The sequence below is a fragment of the Convolutriloba macropyga genome, chromosome 4, assembly GCF_964194025.1.
Source record: "Convolutriloba macropyga chromosome 4, txConMacr16.3, whole genome shotgun sequence".
NCBI lineage: Eukaryota > Metazoa > Xenacoelomorpha > Acoela > Convolutidae > Convolutriloba > Convolutriloba macropyga.
In genome coordinates this window covers 79,496,177-79,516,199 of record NC_134471.1, presented here as the reverse complement: position 1 = coordinate 79,516,199, position 20,023 = coordinate 79,496,177, and positions in this window count along the sequence as shown.

Here is a 20,023-nt window from a genome sequence, read left to right as displayed (position 1 = left end):
CATGCGCAAATCTCGTGATATACTTCTTACTCATAGTATCTCAATAATTACGTCACTATTGCGTCATAATAATTTCATTTTTTTACATAGTCTACAAACAAATGTTGAATTCATTGTGCTTCTTTTCCTTCTCTTCAACAGCTCAACTATAGCTAACTTTTATTCTCCTGTTGCAAAATTAAGTTGTCAACTATAAACCCTTCAGTGAAGATTCGTCATCTCCAGGAACTCTTGCTATTTCCCATTTCACGTAAGTCATTTTTGTTGAAATCTGAAAACAGGAAAGAAAAAACAAAAAAATGGCTATTTTTATCATTGTACTCATTCGCAAATAGCATATTAATTCTTCAGAGAGAAAGATTCAGCAATGTTCTTATAGGGGGCAATTTAACCTTAGCTCTAATATTTTAGGATTTCAACCGTCTTCAACCAAAAAAAGGCTGGAATAATGAATATTAAATCGGTGAAATTGAACGAAAATCTCAAAGCCCATTTCTTCTGCCCCGATTTCAATGATGATGTAGCAGTTAAAAAGGAGAGAAAAACGAGCTACGGCAGGGTAGCTGATCCTCCATTCTCAATTCCGAGGCAGATTCTTGTCATTACTATTGCTATCGAGAATTTGCCTGAACTCTCTGTACCATACAAACAGACAGCTGTAGACTTCTACAAAAACCACATCGAAAACACAACTTTACAAGTCTCAGACAGCATGGAACTTAGCAGATCAGTCCGTGAGCGATTCTGTGATTATGAGTCGTCCTATAGGCCAATGTATGAAAATCAACTAGGATTTTATGAGGAGGAGAGGGAACTTAAATTTCTCTGGTGTGTGTCTGACGAGTATGGCCATTTGCAGGAGCAGAAACCTGATCGGGATTGTAAAGAGTGGAAAAATGGGTCATTGACAGAGAGTATTATTGCAAGTATAGAGGAAGAGCACGCACTATACTTCAAGTTTGGCAGCAAAAATTGTGATAAGACAGTCCCCTTTTCGTGTTTTTCTACAGAAACTGGACAAGATACAATGAAAGAAGTACAGGGAGCATCGACTGTTCAAAATACTTCACTCAAGTCCGCCAAAACCATCCATAGTAAACTAGTCGATGAATGTGCAGACTACCAAGATCAATTTTTTTCTCATGATGCAATATCTGAAAAAACTTCCCTCAAATGTGAGCAACCGGCGTATTGTACACAAAAGACAGTCAAGAGAAGGGCTCCTGCTGTCAATAACCCTGAGAGAGAGGGAAGTATAAAGCCAGAAGTTGATGCAAATTGAGACGACCTGCTTAGTTATGTGTTAGCTGACCTAGCAGTCTGTGACGTTATTCCTTTGGTTCCTCATTTTTGTTTGTATATCCTGTATAATTTCATATCTGAAACTAGTATTTTCTGAGGTGACTGATTGACTGATTAGTTTGTAATATTCTGTTTTTACACTCAGAAAAAGTGAAGTTCATGTATGCTTTTGAATTAATACTTTGGTACTAATATTAAATTGAGTTTTAAAAATGCATTTACGAAAACAATTTTTTTTCAAAAGTTCAATTTAAATTATGAATTTAAATATTTCTCGATAAATGCTTGTTTTGTATATCTGTTTTTTTTTCAAAAATGCAGGTTAATAGTCGCTGCAGAGACTGAAGTTGATTGGAAATAATTGGTTTGGAAATAATAAGGTTATCAGATAATGGACCGAAGTCGACAAACGACCACAAAATGTGAAAGCTTCTCATGTGGAGAGGTTTGTTAACAAACCTGAATGAGCTGACAGACCAAATTTTTGAGGTAGAAAGGCACAAGACACGTATTGAACTTAGAGAACCAATAATTGTTGGGTTTTTTTATCCTCCTGTACGCCAAAATTATAATGTTGCCTCTTTCAAACAAATTTGAGTTGATTGAAATGTGTACTGATAGTCTTTACCTGAGACTTAGTGAGGAAAAATTTGACAAAATCAGTCGACCAGAAATGCATCCATTGTGGTACTGGATGATGCAAAGCGATTGCAGTGATAATTTCGCAGCAGATTCTAGCAGCAATCGTGTACCACGAGAACAATGCAATAATCATGGTACCTTTGATAAGGGAACACCTGGTTTTTCTAAAGAAGAATTCGGTGAACATTTTTTAGATATAGATACATACATATCATTAAGTAGAAGGTTTACACGTTTTTTTAAAGCTGAAACGAATTCCACCATTTTTTTATTGTTTAAAAAAAATGCTTTACTAAAAGAAAATTACTTTTTAAAAAACGTTGTTTTTTACCTAAGGTTTTTAACAAAAAATGTAAATTTTGTTGTTTTTTATTTTTATATTTTTAAATTTTTCGGTTTTTGAAGTTTTGTAATGTAAAATTTTCAATTTATTTATTTTTTTTTCATTAAAAAATGTTGTTTTCCTAAAACAATTTTTTTTCAAAAATGTCGTTTTTTACATAAGGGTTTTAACAAAAAATATAATTTTTGTCGTTTTTTAGTTTTCTATTTTTACATTTTTCAATTTTTGAAGTTTCTTAATGTAAAACTTTCAATTCAATTAATTTTTTTCATTTAAAAATGTTGTTTTACTAAAATAATTTTTTTTCAAAAATGTCGTTTTTTACATAAGGTTTCCAACAAAAAATGTAAACTTTGTCGTTTTTTATTTTTCTAATTTTACATTTTTCAGTTTTTGAAGTTTTTAATGTAAAAATTTCAATTTAATTATTTTTTTCGTTAATAATTTTGTTTTACTAAAATAATGTTTTTCCAAAATGTCGTTTTTACATAAGGTTTTTAACAAAAAATGTAAATTTTGTCGTTTTTCATTTTCTATTTTTACATTTTCAATTTTTGAAGTTTTTTAATGTAAAACTTTCAATTTAATTAATTTTTTCATTTAAAAATATTGTTATACTAAAATAATTTTTTTTTTCAAAAATGTCGTTTTTTACATAAGGTTTTTAACAAAAAATGTAAATTTTCTTGTTTTTTTTTTTCCTTTTTTACATTTTTCAGTTTTTGAAGTTTTTTAATGTAAAATATTCATTTAAAAATGTTGTTTTACTAAAATAATTTTTTTTCCAAAAAATTAGTTTTTTACATAAGGTTTTTAACAAAAAATGTAAATTTTGACGTTTTTCTTTTTTCTATTTTTACATTTTCAATTTTTGAAGTTTTTTAATGTAAAACTTTCAAATTAATTAATTTTTTCATTTAAAAATGTTGTTTTACTAAAATAATTTATTTTCAAGAATGTCGTTTTTTACCTAAGGTTTTTAACAAAAAATGTAAATTCTGTTGTTTTCTATTTTTTTTTACTTTTTTCAGTTTTTAAAGTTTTTTAATGTAAAATATTCCATTTAAGTAATCTTTTCATTTAAAAATATTGTTTTACTAAAATATTTTTTTTTCAAAAATGTCGTTTTTGACATAAGTTTTTTAACGAAAAATGTAAATTTTGTCGTTTTTCATTTTTCTAATTTCACATTTTTCAGTTTTTGAAGTTTTTCAATGTAAAATTTTCAATTTAATTATTTATTACATTAAAAAATGTTGCTTTACCAAAATCGTTTTTTTTCAAAAATGTCGTTTTTTACATACGGTTTTTAACAAAAAATGTAAATTTTGTCGTTTTTTATTTTTCTATTTTTACATTTTTCGAATTTTGAAGTTTCTTAAAAGCTTGAAGCTTCTATTGTAAATGAAAAAAGTTCAAAATTTGAAAAATGGAAAATAAGAAAATTAAAAAACGACAAAATTTACATTTTTTGTTAAAAACCGTATGTAAAAAACGACATTTTTGAAAAAAAAACGATTTTGGTAAAGCAACATTTTTTAATGTAATAAATAATTAAATTGAAAATTTAACATTGAAAAACTTCAAAAACTGAAAAATGTAAAATTAGAAAAATGAAAAACGACAAAATTTACATTTTTTGTTAAAAAACTTATGTAAAAAACGACATCTTTGAAAAAAAAATATTTTAGTAAAACATTTTTAAATGAAAAAATTAATTAAATTGAAAGATTGACATTGAAAAACTTCAAAAATTGAAAATGTAAAAATAGAAAAATGAAAAACGACAAAATTTACATTTTTTGTTTAAAACCTTATGTAAAAAACGACCTTTTTGAAAAAAAAAATATTTTAGTAAAACGACATTTTTAAATGAAAAAATTAATTAAATGGAATATTTTACATTAAAAAACTTCAAAAACTGAAAAATGTAAAAAAAAGAAAAATAAAAAAACAACAAAATTTACATTTTTAATTAAAAACCTTATGTAAAAAACGACATTTTTGAAAAAAAGTTATTTTAGTAAAACAACATTTTTAAATGAAAATTTAATTAAATTGAAGGTTTTACATTAAAAAACTTCAAAAATTGAAAATGTAAAAATAGAAAAATGAAAAACGACAAAATTTACATTTTTGTTAAAAACCTTATGTAAAAAACGACATTTTTGAAAAAAAAATTATTTTAGTAAAACGACATTTTTAAATGAAAAAATTAATTAAATGGAATATTTTACATTAAAAAACTTCAAAAACTGAAAAATGTAAAAAAGAAAAATAAAAACAACAAAATTTACATTTCTGTTATAAACATTATGTAGAAAGCGACATTTTTGAAAAAAATTATTTTAGTAAAACAACATTTTTAAATGAAAAAATTAATTAAATTGAAAGTTTTACATTAAAAAACTTCAAAAATTGAAAAATGTAAAAAAGGAAAATAAAAACAACAAAATTTACATTTTTGTTGTAAACCTCATGTAAAAAACGACATTTTTGAAAAAAATTATGTTAGTAAAACAACATTTTTAAATGAAAAAATTAATTAAACTGAAAGTTTTACATTAAAAAACTTCAAAAACTGAAAAATGTAAAAAAGAAAAATAAAAACAACAAAATTTACATTTTTGTTATAAACCTTATGCAAAAAACAACATTTTTGAAAAAAATTCTGTTAGTAAAACAACATTTTTAAATGAAAAAATTAATTAAATTGAAAGTTTTACATTAAAAAACTTCAAAAATTGAAAATGTAAAAATCGAAAAATAAAAAACAACAAAATTTACATTTTTAATTAAAAACCTTATGTAAAAAGCGACAATTTTGAAAAAAAATTATTTTAGTAAAACAACATTTTTAAATGAAAAAATTAATTAAATTGAAAGCTTTACATTAAAAAACTTCAAAAATTGAAAATGTAAAAATAGAAAAATGAAAAACGACAAAATTTACACTTTTTGTTAAAAACCTTATGTAAAAAACGACATTTTTGAAAAAAAAAATTATTTTAGTAAAACGACATTTTCAAATGAAAAAATTAATTAAATGGAATATTTTACATTAAAAAACTTCAAAAACTGAAAAATGTAAAAAGGAAAAATAAAAACAACAAAATTTACATTTTTGTTAAAAACCTTATGTAATAAACGACATTTTTGAAAAAAAATTATGTTATTAAAACAACTTTTTTATATGAAAAAATTAATTAAATTGAAAGTTTTACATTAAAAAACTTCAAAAATTGAAAATGTAAAAATAGGAAAATGAAAAACGACAAAATTTACATTTTTTTTTAAAAACCTTATTTAAAAAACGACATTTTTGAAAAAATTTATTTTAGTAAAACAAAATTTTTTAATGAAAAAAATAATTAATTTGAAAATTTTACATTAAAAAACTTCAAAAACTGAAAAATGTGAAATTAGAAAAATAAAAAACGACAAAGTTTACATTTTTTGTTGAAAACCTTATGTAAAATAAAAAATGAAAAACAACAAAATTTACATTTTTGTTAAAAACCTTATGTAAAAAACGACATGTTTGAAAAAAATTATTTTAGTTAAACAAAATTTTTTAATGAATAAAAATAAATAAATTGAAAATTTTACATTAAAAACTTCAAAAACTGAAAATTATGAAATTAGAAAAATAAAAAACGACAAAGTTTACATTTTTTGTTGAAAACCTTATGTAAAAAACGACATTTTTGAAAAAAAATTATTTTAGTAAAACAACATTTTTTAATGAAAAAAATAATTAAATTGAAAATTTTACATTACAAAACTTCAAAAACCGAAAAATGTAAAAATAGAATAATAACAACAAAATTTACATTTTTTGTTAATAACCATAGGTAAAAAACAACATTTTCGAAAAGAATAATGTTAGTAAAACAACATTTTTAAATGAAAAAACTAATTAAATTGAAAGTTTTACATTAAAAAACTTCAAAAATTGAAAATGTAAAAATCGAAAAATAAAAAACAACGAAATTTACATTTTTAATTAAAAACCTTATGTAAAAAGCGACAATTTTGAAAAAAAAATTATTTTAGTAAAACAACATTTTTAAATGAAAAAATTAATTAAATTGAAAGCTTTACATTAAAAAACTTCAAAAATTGAAAATGTAAAAATAGAAAAATGAAAAACGACAAAATTTACACTTTTTGTTAAAAACCTTATGTAAAAAACGACATTTTTGAAAAAAAAATTATTTTAGTAAAACGACATTTTTAAATGAAAAAATTAATTAAATGGAATATTTTACATTAAAAAACTTCAAAAACTGAAAAATGTAAAAAAGAAAAGTAAAAACAACAAAATTTACATTTTTGTTAAAGACCTTATGTAAAAAACGACATTTTTGAAAAAAAATTATGTTATTAAAACAACTTTTTTATATGAAAAAATTAATTAAATTGAAAGTTTTACATTAAAAAACTTCAAAAATTGAAAATGTAAAAATAGGAAAATGAAAAACGACAAAATTTACATTTTTTGTTAAAAACCTTATTTAGAAAACGACATATTTGAAAAAAATTATTTTAGTAAAACAAAATTTTTTAATGAAAAAAATAATCAATTTGAAAATTTTACATTAAAAAACTTCAAAAACTGAAAAATGTGATATTAGAAAAATAAAAAACGACAAAGTTTACATTTTTTGTTGAAAACCTTATGTAAAATAAAAAATGAAAAACAACAAAATTTACATTTTTGTTAAAAACCTTATGTAAAAAACGACATGTTTGAAAAAAATTATTTTAGTAAAACAAAATTTTTTAATGAAAAAAAATAAATAAATTGAAAATTTTACATTAAAAACTTCAAAAACTGAAAAATATGAAATTAGAAAAATAAAAAACGACAAAGTTTACATTTTTTTGTTGAAAACCTTATGTAAAAAACGACATTTTTGAAAAAAAATTATTTTAGTAAAACAACATTTTTTAATGAAAAAAAAATAATTAAATGGAATATTTTACATTAAAAAACTTCAAAAACTGAAAAATGTAAAAATAGAAAAATAAAAAACAACAAAAGTTACATTTTTTGTTTAAAACCTTGTGTAAAAAACGACATTTTCGAAAAAATTTATTTTAGTAAAACAACATTTTTAAATGAAAAAAAATAATTAAATTGAAAATTTTACATTACAAAACTTCAAAAACCGAAAAATGTAAAAATAGAATAATAACAACAAAATTTACATTTTTTGTTAATAACCTTAGGTAAAAAACAACATTTTCGAAAAAAATTATTTTAGTAAAACAACATTTTTTAATGAAAAAAATAAATGAATTCAAAATTTACATTAAAAAATTTCATAACATACCCAATGAAAAAAGAGAACAAAAAAAACATCAAAAATTACATTTTTTGAAAAATAAATTTCTTCTGGTAAAACATTTTTTTTAAACAATAAAAAAATGATGGAATTCGTTTCAGCTTTAAAAAAACGTGTAAACCTTATACTTAATGATATGTATGTATCTATATCTAAAAAATCTTCACCGAATTCTTCTTTAGAAAAACCAGGTGTTCCCTTATCAAAGGTACCATGATTATTGCATTGTTCTCGTGATACACGATTGCTGCTAGAGTCTGCTGCGAAATTATCACTGCACTCGCTTTGCATCATCCAGTACCACAATGGATGCATTTCTGGTCGACTGATTTTGTCAAATTTTTCCTCACTAAGTCCCAAGTAAAGACTATCAGTATCCATTTCAATCAACTCAAATTTGTTTGAAAGATGCAACATTATATTTTTGGCGTACAGGAGGATAAAGATCCCAACAATTATTGGATCTTTAAGTTCAATACGTGTCTTGTACATTTCTACCTCAAACATTTGGTCTGTCAGCTCATTCAGGTTTGTTTCGACTACGGTCCATTATCTGATAACCATACTATTTCCAACCCAATGTTTTCCAATCAACTTCAGTCTCTGCAGCGACTATTAAACTGCATTTTTGAAAAAAAAAACAGATATTACAAAACAAGTATTTTTCGAGAAATATTTAAATTCATAAATTAAATTGAACTATTGAAGAAAAATTGTTTTCGTAAATGCATTTTTAAAACTCAATTTAAAATTAGTACCAAAGTATTAATTCAAAAGCATACATGAACTTCACTTTTTCTGAGTGTAAAAACAGAATATTACAAACTAATCAGTCAATCAGTCATCTCAGAAAACACTAGTTTCAGATATGAAATTATACAGGATATACAAACAAAAATAAAGAACCAAAGGAATAACGTCACAGACTGCTAGTTCTGTTAACACATAACTAAGCAGGTCGTCTCAATTTGCATCAACTTCTGGCTTTATACTTCCCTCTCTCTCAGGGTTATTGACAGCAGGAGCCCTTCTCTTGACTGTCTTTTGTGTACAATACGCCGGTTGCTCACATTTGAGGGAAATTTTTCCAGATATTGCATCATGAGAAAAAAATGATCTTGGTAGTCTGCACATTCATCGACTACTTTACTGGGGATAGTTTTGGAAGACTTGAGTGAATTATTTTGAACAGTCGATGCTCCCTGTACTTCTTTCATTGTATCTTGTCCAATTTCTGTAGAAAAACACGATAAGGGGACTGTCTTGTCACAATATTTGCTGCCAAACTTGAAGTCTAGTGCGTTCTCTTCCTCTATACTTTCAATAATACTCTCTGTCAATCACCCATTTTCCCAATCTTCACAATCCCGATCAGGTTTCTGCTCCTGCAAATGGTCATACTCGTCAGATACACACCAGAGAAGTTTAAGTTCCCTCTCCTCCTCATAAAATCCCAGTTGATTTTCATATATTGGTCTATAGGGCAACTCATAATCACAGAAATGCTCACGGACTGATCTGCTCAGTTCAATGCTGTCTGAGACTTGTAAAATTGTGTTTTCGATGTGGTTTTTGTAGAAGTCTACAGCTGTCTGTTTGTATGGTACAGAGACTTCAGGTAGATTCTCGATAGCAATAATAAAGACAAGAAGCTGCCTCGGAATTGAGAATGGAGGATCAGCTACTCAGCCGTAGCACGTTTTTCTCTCCTTTATAATTGCTACATCATCATTGAAATCGGGGCAGAAGAAATGGGCTTTGAGATTTTCGTTCAATTTCACCGATTTAATATTCATTATTCCAGCCTTTTTTTGGTTGAAGACGGTTGAAATCCTAAAAAATTAGAGTTAAGGTTAAATTGCCCCTATAAAAACATTGCTGAATCTTTCTCTCTGAAGAATTAATATGCTATATGCGAATGAGTACGATGATAAAAATAGCCATTTATTTGTTTTTTCTTTCCTGTTTTCAGATTTCAACAAAAAGGACTTACGTGAAATGGGAAATAGCAAGAGTTCCTGGAGATGACGAGTCTTCACTGAAGGGTTTATAGTTGACGACTTCGTTTTGCAACAGGAGAATAAATGTTGCGGCTGCTCAAGAATCTCAGCGGAACCGATATACCACAGCCTGGTTCTCGAGTTTTACGCCGGCCTGGTTCTTCACTGGGTTCGATTGACTAACGATCTCGTAGAAATAATTAGTCGCTCGGACGTATTAAAGGACTGTAACTTTAATTTTGTTGATTGAAGTCAAGAAAATCCTTAGTGATAATCTATGTTCAATCTCGCGCTGAAGTTTTTAAGGCTTCAGCCAGTAGCTAGTATTGTTGCAAACTTCTCGTTAAGTAAGCTCAACTAACTTATAACCCGCAAGATCTTAAGATCTAGCAAAACTTAACAAAAAGACTAAAGTTGTTAAAGAATCAAATTTTAGTCTATCTGAGAGCCAACTGCTCTTGGTAACAGTTTCTAATGGTTCTAAATACAATACGGTTTCACTAATCAAACAATTGGGTTAAAGTAAATAACCAAATACTTATCATTTATAACATCATTGGTACTTGTCTCCGATTGGTTAATCAAGAAAATGATTTATGTCATTGTTTAAATAGTAGATGTCAAATTACTGCAATATTTACTTTTGTTGACATAAGCACGGATGGTTATTACGTGGCTCTAAATGCCTCGAATGTACGGTATTTGACCTTTAATGATCATCTAAAGTATCATAAATTTAACAACTTAAGAAATTTAACAATAAATAACAAAATATCGAAAAATGCCAATTTTGCACCATATAAGTGCTAATAGCCACACTTGTGGGTCTGATGCAATAACGTTCGTTGGGTCCATGAATAGCTTAGAGTTAACCCTAACCGTCTGCCATAACCTCGGGTTGCTCGGGTTTTGCCTTCCCAAAATCGGGGGGGGGGTGTACAGATTTTCGGTCCCAACTTGTAAAATTTTTCAGTTTCGACCATTTTTGAGTTTTGACAAATTCTAAGTTTTTTCAGTTTCAAAAGTTATTTCTTGCTGTCTGATGGCTTTTCTAGCTGATTTGAAGTGGCGCCAACATCGCCGGCCCTGTTTTCGATCTCGGAAACACCATCGTAGAATACTGGCGCTAACTTCACGACTGGCCGGTTTAGCTCTCCATGTGCCATTTTGACTCTCGCTGATCTCACAACTCCATCGTTGCCAGTGAAGATCTCAATGATTCGTCCCAGTTTGTATTCACAGCGTTTCACAGAGTCATCTACTAGCCACACTAACTCGCCTTCTTTCAGGTTTCGCACATGTTCTTTTGACCACTTCGATCTCTGGTTCCATTGTGGAAGATATTCGCGAGTCCATCTTTTCAAGATCATGTCGGCATATGCTTGAGCCGTTTTGAATGATTTTCTCAGGTCGTTGTAGCGTTCACTGGATGGCATGAATGGTGCACTCGCGTTCTCTCGTCCTAGCAAGAAATGATTAGGTGTGAGTGCTGTCAAATCTTCAGGGTCGTCACTTACTGCCGTCAGGGGTCTTGCGTTGAGAGTCTGCTCTACAAGACACATTGTTGTGCTGAGTACCTCGTCTGTGAGGCTTCTGTTGTCCAAGATTGCAATCATGACCTTCTTGCAACTTTGAACCAGTCTTTCCCAGATTCCACCAAAGTGAGGAGCTCCGGGAGGATTGAATTTCCAAACAACCTTTTTCTGTGCTAAGTCACTCTCAATCTTTGCTTTGTCCCACTCGTTCATGAATGCTTTCAGCTCATTGGCTGCTCCAACAAAGTTTGTTCCGTTGTCACTGATGATGGTATTCGGGTAGCCACGTCTTGCAATGAATCTTGTCACCGCAGCTAGACATGACTCGGTGTCCAATGACTGAGCAACTTCGATGTGTACTGCTCTCGTTGTCAGGCAAGTGAAGAGGCAGCACCATCTCTTCAAGGTACGTCGTAGGAATTTGACTTCGAAGGGTCCGAAGTAGTCGACTCCGGTATGAGTGAATGGGAACACATGTTCATCAAGTCGTTCTCGGGGTAGATCTGCCATCGGTGGGTGAATTGGGTTGGCGTTCCTGTGTCTGCATTTGATACATCTTGACTTGATTTTTCTGAGTGCATTTCTCAGCCCGATGATCCAGGATTCTTGTTGGAGCATGTTTCTCACATATTCTGTGCCCTCATGTAGGTTGTCTCGATGTGTTTTCTCCAACAGAAGTTGTACAACTGGATGTTTTGCTGTTAACAATATTGGGTGTTTTGCATTGTAATCAAGGTTTGAATGCTTCAGTCGGCCTTTCACTCTGATTGTTCCATCTTCCTCTTTGAAGGGTGACAATTTGGCAATGTTTAATGTTTTGGAGATTTCTTTACTGTTTGCTATAGACTTCGAAACATTCGGAAAGCTCTCGTTTTGAACAAATCGAAACAGTATTTGCTCTGCTTGATGAATTTCGTCTGCTTTGAGGGGACCCTTCTGCTTTGTCTTGAACCTCATGCAGTAGGCAATGAAGTTTCTAATTCGATTGAAGGAACTGTATCGTCTCCAGTCAAGTAGTTGTTCTGGTTTTATTTCTGTTGCTACAGTACTCGTAACTTGCTCAGGTCACTTGGCACCACGGCTTTGGCCACTTTTCTTCATCTGCCTGGAGCCATGCCGGCCCGTTTAGCCATACGGACTCCTTGAGGCCTTCGATGGACATTCCTCGGGTTCCGATGTCGGCAGGGTTTTCGACACCTTTGACGTGTCTCCATTGATCCATCGATGAGTTTTCCAATATTTCCGCTGTTCTGTTCGCAACGAATACTTGTTGTTTCTTGTGCGCTGCCTGTAGCCACTGTAGCACTGTTGATGAGTCGGTCCAATGATAGATTTTGTCAATTTTGACATCATGTTCATTGAGTATCTGCTTTCTGAGACGAACTCCGTAGACTGCGGCTTGAAGTTCTATTTTTGGTATTAACATATGTCTGATGGGTGCCACACGACATTTCCCTATTACATATGTCAGTTTTAGCGTTGCTTCATCTTGCAGATATGCCACGATGCACATCGCTTCCTCTGATGCATCTGTAAAAATGTGAAGTCTCAAATTTGAACATCCGTTTTCAAAATAAAGTCGATTTATTGACATTTTCCTTATTTCTCTCAACTCAGAGCACCAATCACTGAATAGCTTTGAGTGTTCTGCTGACAACTCTTTGTCCCATGCTTGGCCCATCGTTGCCCAGATGCTTTTGAGTAGAAACCGCATTCGTATGGTGAATGGTGAACATATCCCAAGTGGGTCGAACACTGCTGAGACAAAGGATAGGACAATTCTCTGAGTTATTTTTGCTGGAACTTCTTGCTCAGTTCCACGACAGACTATGAGACTATCTGTGTCCACATTCCAGTTGAGTCCTAGGATTGAGGATGATTGTGGTTCTGCTTCGAAAGTTTTCACAACTTTTGTTGATCTGTCTGTCTCTGGAATGTGTGACTTGACTTCTTCGTCACTTGTTATCCACTTCGTCAAATTGAATCCACCTTTGATGAGGATGTCTCTGACTTTCTGGTAGATTTCGATTGCTTCTTGAGGGGTTCTGACTGACTTTAGGAAGTCGTCCATGTAGAAGTTTCGCTGGACAGCTTTGACAAGATTTTCGTCGTTGACTGCATTATCTTTCGCCACTTGGTGCAAGGCGTAATTTGCACAAGTCGGCGAGCTTTTCGCCCCGAAAACGTGTCGTGTGTACTCGTAGATTTCTATTCTCCGCTCTGGATCTTCTCTCCAGAGGAATCGTAAACATCGGCTGTCATCTTTTGGGACAGCTACTTGAAGAAACATCGCTTCTATGTCGGCTGATAAAGCTATTTGGTGTTCTCGGAAGCGAAATATAATTCCAATTAAACTCTGCAGCTGGTCTGGCCCAGGTAGAAGTTTGTCGTTTAGGGCTACACCTTGATACTTTGCTGCCGCGTTGCACACTCTTCTGACCTTTTCGGGTTTGTGCGGGTTTATGACGGGATGATGTCATAAATACCATTGCAGTTTGTCTTTGGTTTCATTCAGTTCAGCTTGATCTACTTTCCGAACGTATCCAGCGTTGACATCTGTGTCAATGGTTTCTTTGTAGCGCTTCTTTAGCGCCTCGTCTTTCTGTAGGCGTCGCTCTAAGGACTTGAGTTGCCCCATTGCAGAGTAGAAGTTGTTCGGTAACTTCACTTCATCTTCTCGCCACAGAAGCCCAACTTCGTATCTTTCACCGTTGAATCGGGTCGTTTGTTCCAACGTCTTGATTGCTCGTTGTTCTTCCTTTGAATGTCCGGTGACATCGCAGTTTGAAGCATAGGACTCGATATCCCACCACTTACTCAACTGGTTTGCTAGTTTGTCATCTGCAATTGATGTTGCTGTGGTCTCAAGAGTTGCTGCTTGCTTCGCTGGTAGGGGTCCACTTAAAGCCCAACCAATCTTTGATTTCACTGCCCATGGTGCAGCTTTGTCTTCTGACTTCTTGAATTCAAAAGGATGATGAATGTCGTAGCAATCTTGTCCAAGAATCACTTGAACATCGTTTGGATTGTAGCTCTGATCTGGCAAGTTCCTCAGATGTGGGTAACGGTCCTTCAATTCTTGCAACTCCACAATCTGGTCACCCAATTTCAATTTTTCGTGTACGTAGAACTGCACTGTTGTCAATGGTCGAGACTTCTCATGCGCTGAAACAGCTATCGGCACTATTTCAGTCTTTACATCCTGTGATCCATGGATCCCTGCTACTGATAGAAATGCTTTTTGGACTTGGAGTTGGAGTTTGGACACTACTGATTTGTCCACAAATGAGATTGAGGATCCCGAATCACACATCGCTAGTACATTTAGGCTTAAGTCTCTGTTTGTCAACTTGATTCGTACCACTGGAAGTCCTCCTTGGGTGATGTTAGTTGCTACTGCTGTTGTAGCATCTGAGACATTCTTTGTAGTTTCCTTCTTCGGTAGGTCGCTGTGCAAAAGCCTGTTGTGCCGCCTTCCACAGCTGGGTACGCTGCAGGTCCTGCTTCTGCAGTCCTTTGACATGTGACCTGGTTTCAAACAATTGAAACACAGTCGGAACTTCTGGACATGCTCTCGTCGTTCATTTACTTTCAGTGATTTAAACTTTTCACACGTCCAAATAGGATGTTGCCCGTCTTTGAAGGGACATTAAAAATTCTTGGGTTTGCTCGACTCTTCAGCGTTTGAAGCAAAGGTACTCGTCTTCGGTTTATCACGGCTTTGAAATTTGTTTCTGTCAAACGACGAGTTTGTCTGTGCTAACAAGTTCTCATGAATTGCAGCTTTGGAGGCAAGCCACTCTTTAAAAATAATCAGGTTACCTCTCAGTAGTCGACGATCTTGCATGTACTGCAACCACTGTTCTCTCAGTTGCGGAGAAAGTTTTCTGGTTGTTGAACTAAGCCCTGCTTCTGCTTCTAGATCTGATGTGTATCCAAGTTGAGTCAAGGTGTTCACCACATTTGTAACCACATTCGCGAATTTGACAATGCTCGTAGAATCGTCATGCCGAACTGGAGGATGAGTATGTATTTTCTTGAACTGCGCGTTGACTATGAAATCTGATCTGCCATACTTCTCACAGAGTATATCCCAAGCGTGATAATATGATTGCGAGCTGAATCCCATTCCCGATATTGCTGCCTTTGCTTGACCCGTGAGACTGGTCTTGAGGTATTGCATCTTTTCTGTATCGCTGAGTGGCTTTTGATGAACAACAACATCAAAAAGACTTGACCACTCTGGCCACTCCAGAGGATCTCCTGAAAACTCAGTCAGTTTTAGTTTTGGCAAGCCACTGGCACCACTGCTTGGTACTGGTTGGTAGATTACTTGGGGAGTGGTGTGGTTCAATGTGCTCCTGTTTCTGCTCTCGGCAGACCTGTTCCGAAAGTTGTTAATGGGACTCTGACTCCTGTTTCTGTCTTGAACTGCTGACGTTCGCTGCTGCTGAAACGTCGTCCTTGTCAACGGCGGTGCTGGTGGGTCCGTTACTCTAATTGGTTTACGGACTTCTGGTTTCTTGAGAATGCTCGGTTCAGCCAGTTGCGTTGAGAAAAGCCTTTCGCCTGGTTGGAACAGCGGGGTAGTTTTCGGGTAGGTGCTGAAACGGTTGTCAGCTCTGTCCTTGGTGACATCCGTTGGAGGGTCGATAACAACATTTGGAGACAGTGGCCGTTGAGGGACAGACTGTTGAGCCCCTGCTTCTGCCCACCTCTCTATTCTTTCTTGATTTCGTTTTGATCCAACACTTTCTATCTCATCTGCCACTGATCCAGATGCTCGTGAGCTTCCTTTGGTGATCTCAATTTTCAGACGTCTTTGTTCTTCGTCTTCTTCTGCTTTCCTTCTTTCGTTTTCAAGAGCTCGCTCATGCTGTCGAAAACGCAGTTCGTCTTCTTGTTGTTGCATCTTTAGACGTAACTCTTGTTCTCGTTGTTGTTGTTGTAACTCTTGTTCTCGTTGTTGTTGTTGTAACTCTTGTTCTCGTTGTTGTTGTAAACGTAACTCTTCTTGCTGGCGACGAAGTTCTATCTCTTCACGCTCTTGCTCTAACTCCAACTGGCGCTCTCGCAGTCGTTGCTCTGTTTCTTTCTTTGCTCTTAGGTTTTCGAGCTCCATTTCTTCGATCTGTCGCCTTTTTGATGGTCGCGAGTTGGCGATACTGGTTTGTTTTCTGCTTCCATGTGTAGCAGAATGCTTGGAAGAGACCTCGGCGTTCTCCTCAGCGTTTTCTATGGCTCCATTTCCTGTATCAATTACAGTTTCGTTGTTTGGGTCTTTGTCACCAGCCGATGTAGTGGACACTAAAGATGTTCGGTTTCCACAATCCTTGCTGAACCTGTACTGGTTGATCAGGTCTTGATATTGACTTCTCGCTTTACTGAAATTCGCAAACCCATCGGGACAACCTTCTGTCTTCAGTATTCGAAGAGCTTCTGCGTAAATTTCATCTAGCTTTTCTAACAATCGTTCCATCTGATCACACAGTATCTGTCTTTCGGAGTCGCTTAAATTTTCTGATTTCAATTTCTTTTCGAGTTCTCCCAATTCGTGCTCAATTAGATTAGCATCTTTCCATAATTTGTACCATCGCAATGTGTATTTCCGGTAATTGACGACTACTGCGCGACAATCTTCAATATCTTGGAGATCTGGTATTTTGTCAACTACCCATCTCAAAACTTTTTTCTTTTCTTCTAACATACGCTTGGTGTCATTGTCAAAGTTTTCAAAATACTTTGGTTTTAATAGTAACCTCTGCTGTTGTCGGTTGTCTTCCAAGTCGTCGTACGTCCCGAAGAAACATCGATAAGCACTTTCGGCTGTCATTGTTTTGTTTTGTGTTAGGTAGCCTTCTAGCTCGTTGAGGTGTCTGGAGAAGGACTTGAGTAGGTCAGCTTGCTCTTTCTCTAACGTCTTGAGTTGACCACTCGCCTTCCAATCAGCTGTCTTCCAGTGTCTGTTGGGACTTTTGCTGGCCATCGTTGCTGATTTTGTTTTGGTCCACCAGGTTGAATCGAAGATTCGTTGCTGTTCGTGTAACTGCTGTTGTTGTTGTCCGGGTCGGTGGACCAAATGTTGCGGCTGCTCAAGAATCTCAGCGGAACCGATATATCACAGCCTGGTTCTCGAGTTTTACGCCGGCCTGGTTCTTCACTGGGTTCGATTGACTAACGATCTCGTAGAAATAATTAGTCGCTCGGACGTATTAAAGGACTGTAACTTTAATTTTGTTGATTGAAGTCAAGAAAATCCTTAGTGATAATCTATGTTCAATCTCGCGCTGAAGTTTGTAAGGCTTCAGCCAGTAGCTAGTATTGTTGCAAAGTTCTCGTTAAGTAAGCTCAACTAACTTATAACCCGCAAGATCTTAAGATCTAGCAAAACTTAACAAAAAGACTAAAGTTGTTAAAGAATCAAATTTTAGTCTATCTGAGAGCCAACTGCTCTTGGTAACAGTTTCTAATGGTTCTAAATACAATACGGTTTCACTAATCAAACAATTGGGTTAAAGTAAATAACCAAATACTTATCATTTATAACATCATTGGTACTTGTCTCCGATTGGTTAATCAAGAAAATGATTTATGTCACTGTTTACATAGTAAATGTCAAATTACTGCAATATTTACTTTTGTTGACATAAGCACGGATGGTTATTACGTGGCTCTAAATGCCTCGAATGTACGGTATTTGACCTTTAATGATCATCTAAAGTATCATAAATTTAACAACTTAAGAAATTTAACAATAAATAACAAAATATCGAAAAATGCCAATTTTGCACCATATAAGTGCTAATAGCCACACTTGTGGGTCTGATGCAATAACGTTCGTTGGGTCCATGAATAGCTTAGAGTTAACCCTAACCGTCTGCCATAACCTCGGGTTGCTCGGGTTTTGCCTTCCCAAAATCGGGGGGGTGTACAGATTTTCGGTCCCAACTTGTAAAATTTTTCAGTTTTGACCATTTTTGAGTTTTGACAAATTCTAAGTTTCTTCAGTTTCAAAAGTTATTTCTTGCTGTCTGATGGCTTTTCTAGCTGATTTGAAGTGGCGCCAACAATAAAAGTTAGCTATAGTTGAGCTGATGAAGAGAAGGAAAAGAAGCACAATGAATTGGACTTTTGTTTGTAGACTGCGACAAAAAATGAAATTATTATGACGCAATAGTGACGTAATTATTGCGATACTATGAGTAAGACGTATATCACGTGAGCTGCGCATGCTTTGATAAAGTATGAATAATCATATCGTAATTAGTGTGGATTATACTTTGTTCACAAGAGTCCAATGAGACCATACAATACCTGGATATACGTAATTGTGGCAATCACACGAACTCAACTTTTTTTCAAAGAGGTCAGTGGCCCACCTACAAGGATGAGATCACATAATTGTTTGTAATTGTGCAGATATTACGACGAAAGTGTCAAACTACTATGATTAATCTGATATATTTTATGACTAATTTTAGACGATTGCAAATAATTCGTGACAAGTTTGTGCTCATAAAACCTATATCAATCAGCTGAGAAGATTCGTCTTCACAAAAGATGATGTCAAAAGTTGATGTTTGTACGATCACTAAGTTATTGGATTGTTGGGAATTTTGATAAATACAGATGATGGCAAGATTGTCTAATTTTTGATATGTTTTGGAAAAATATTTGATGAAATTTTGTTATCTTCCTTACTATTTGGATGTTTTTTGAAAATTCTAATAAGTCGGGTAGAGTTTGGTTGTTCATTGACAAGGTTTTTGCTACTTTGTGGTAAAATGGGTATTTTTTTGGCAAGATTTGTGTGTTTTCGTTTGGCAAGTACTGGACACTTTTTACTAGACCTGGGTTCTTTTTTGGTAGCAACTCCTAATTTTTGTTAACATAAGAATTGTGTATTTTTTTTTTAAAAAAATGGTGTATTTCTGCACTAGAAACGATTATTTTTGGTCTAGAATTGGTTATTTTGGCAAGAATTTTGTGTTTTTTGGCAAAATTTTGCAATTTTTGTCAATAATTGAATATTTCGTGTCAAGAATTGGGTGTTTTTTGCCATTAATTGGGCATTTTTGACAACAATGGTGTGTTTTCTTTCAGGAGTTGGGAATTTTTTAGTGATGGATTATCTTGGTAATCCATTCCATGTTAACAGCTTGGACATCATGCTGTGAAGTACGTCTTCGGAGTTTAACATTTGTAAAGTGTAATATGGGAAAAGCTGAATGACCTAACTAATTTGTTGTTAAGGCTCTATCTTGCTAATCCCCTTCGTGTAAACAGCTTAGGATTCATGCTGTGAACTACGTTTTTGGAAGTTGACAATAGTAAAATGTAATATGGGAAGGGGTCAATGACCTTACGAATTTGTCATTGAGAGATTATCGTGCTAACCCCCCTTCGTGTGAACGGCTTGGACATCATGCTGTGAAGTACATCTTCGGAGTTTGACATTTGTAAAGTGTAATATGGGAAAGGGTAAATGACCTTACTGATTTGTTGTTAAGGCACTATCTTGCTAATCCTTTTAGTTGGAACAGCTTGGGTGTCATGCTGTGAGGTACATCTTTGGAAATTGACATTAGTAAAGTGTAATATGGGAAAGGGTAAATGACCCTACTGATTTGTTGTTAAGGCACTATCTTGCTAATCACTTTAGTGTGAACAGCTTGGGTATCATGCTGTGAGGTACGTCTTTGGCATTTGTGAAGTGTAATATGGTAAAGGGTAAATGACCTTACTATTTTGTTTTAAGTCATTATCTTGCTAATCCCTTTAGTGTGACAGCTTGGATATCATGCTGTGAGCTACGTCTTTGGTATTAGTAAAGTGTAATATGGGAAAGGG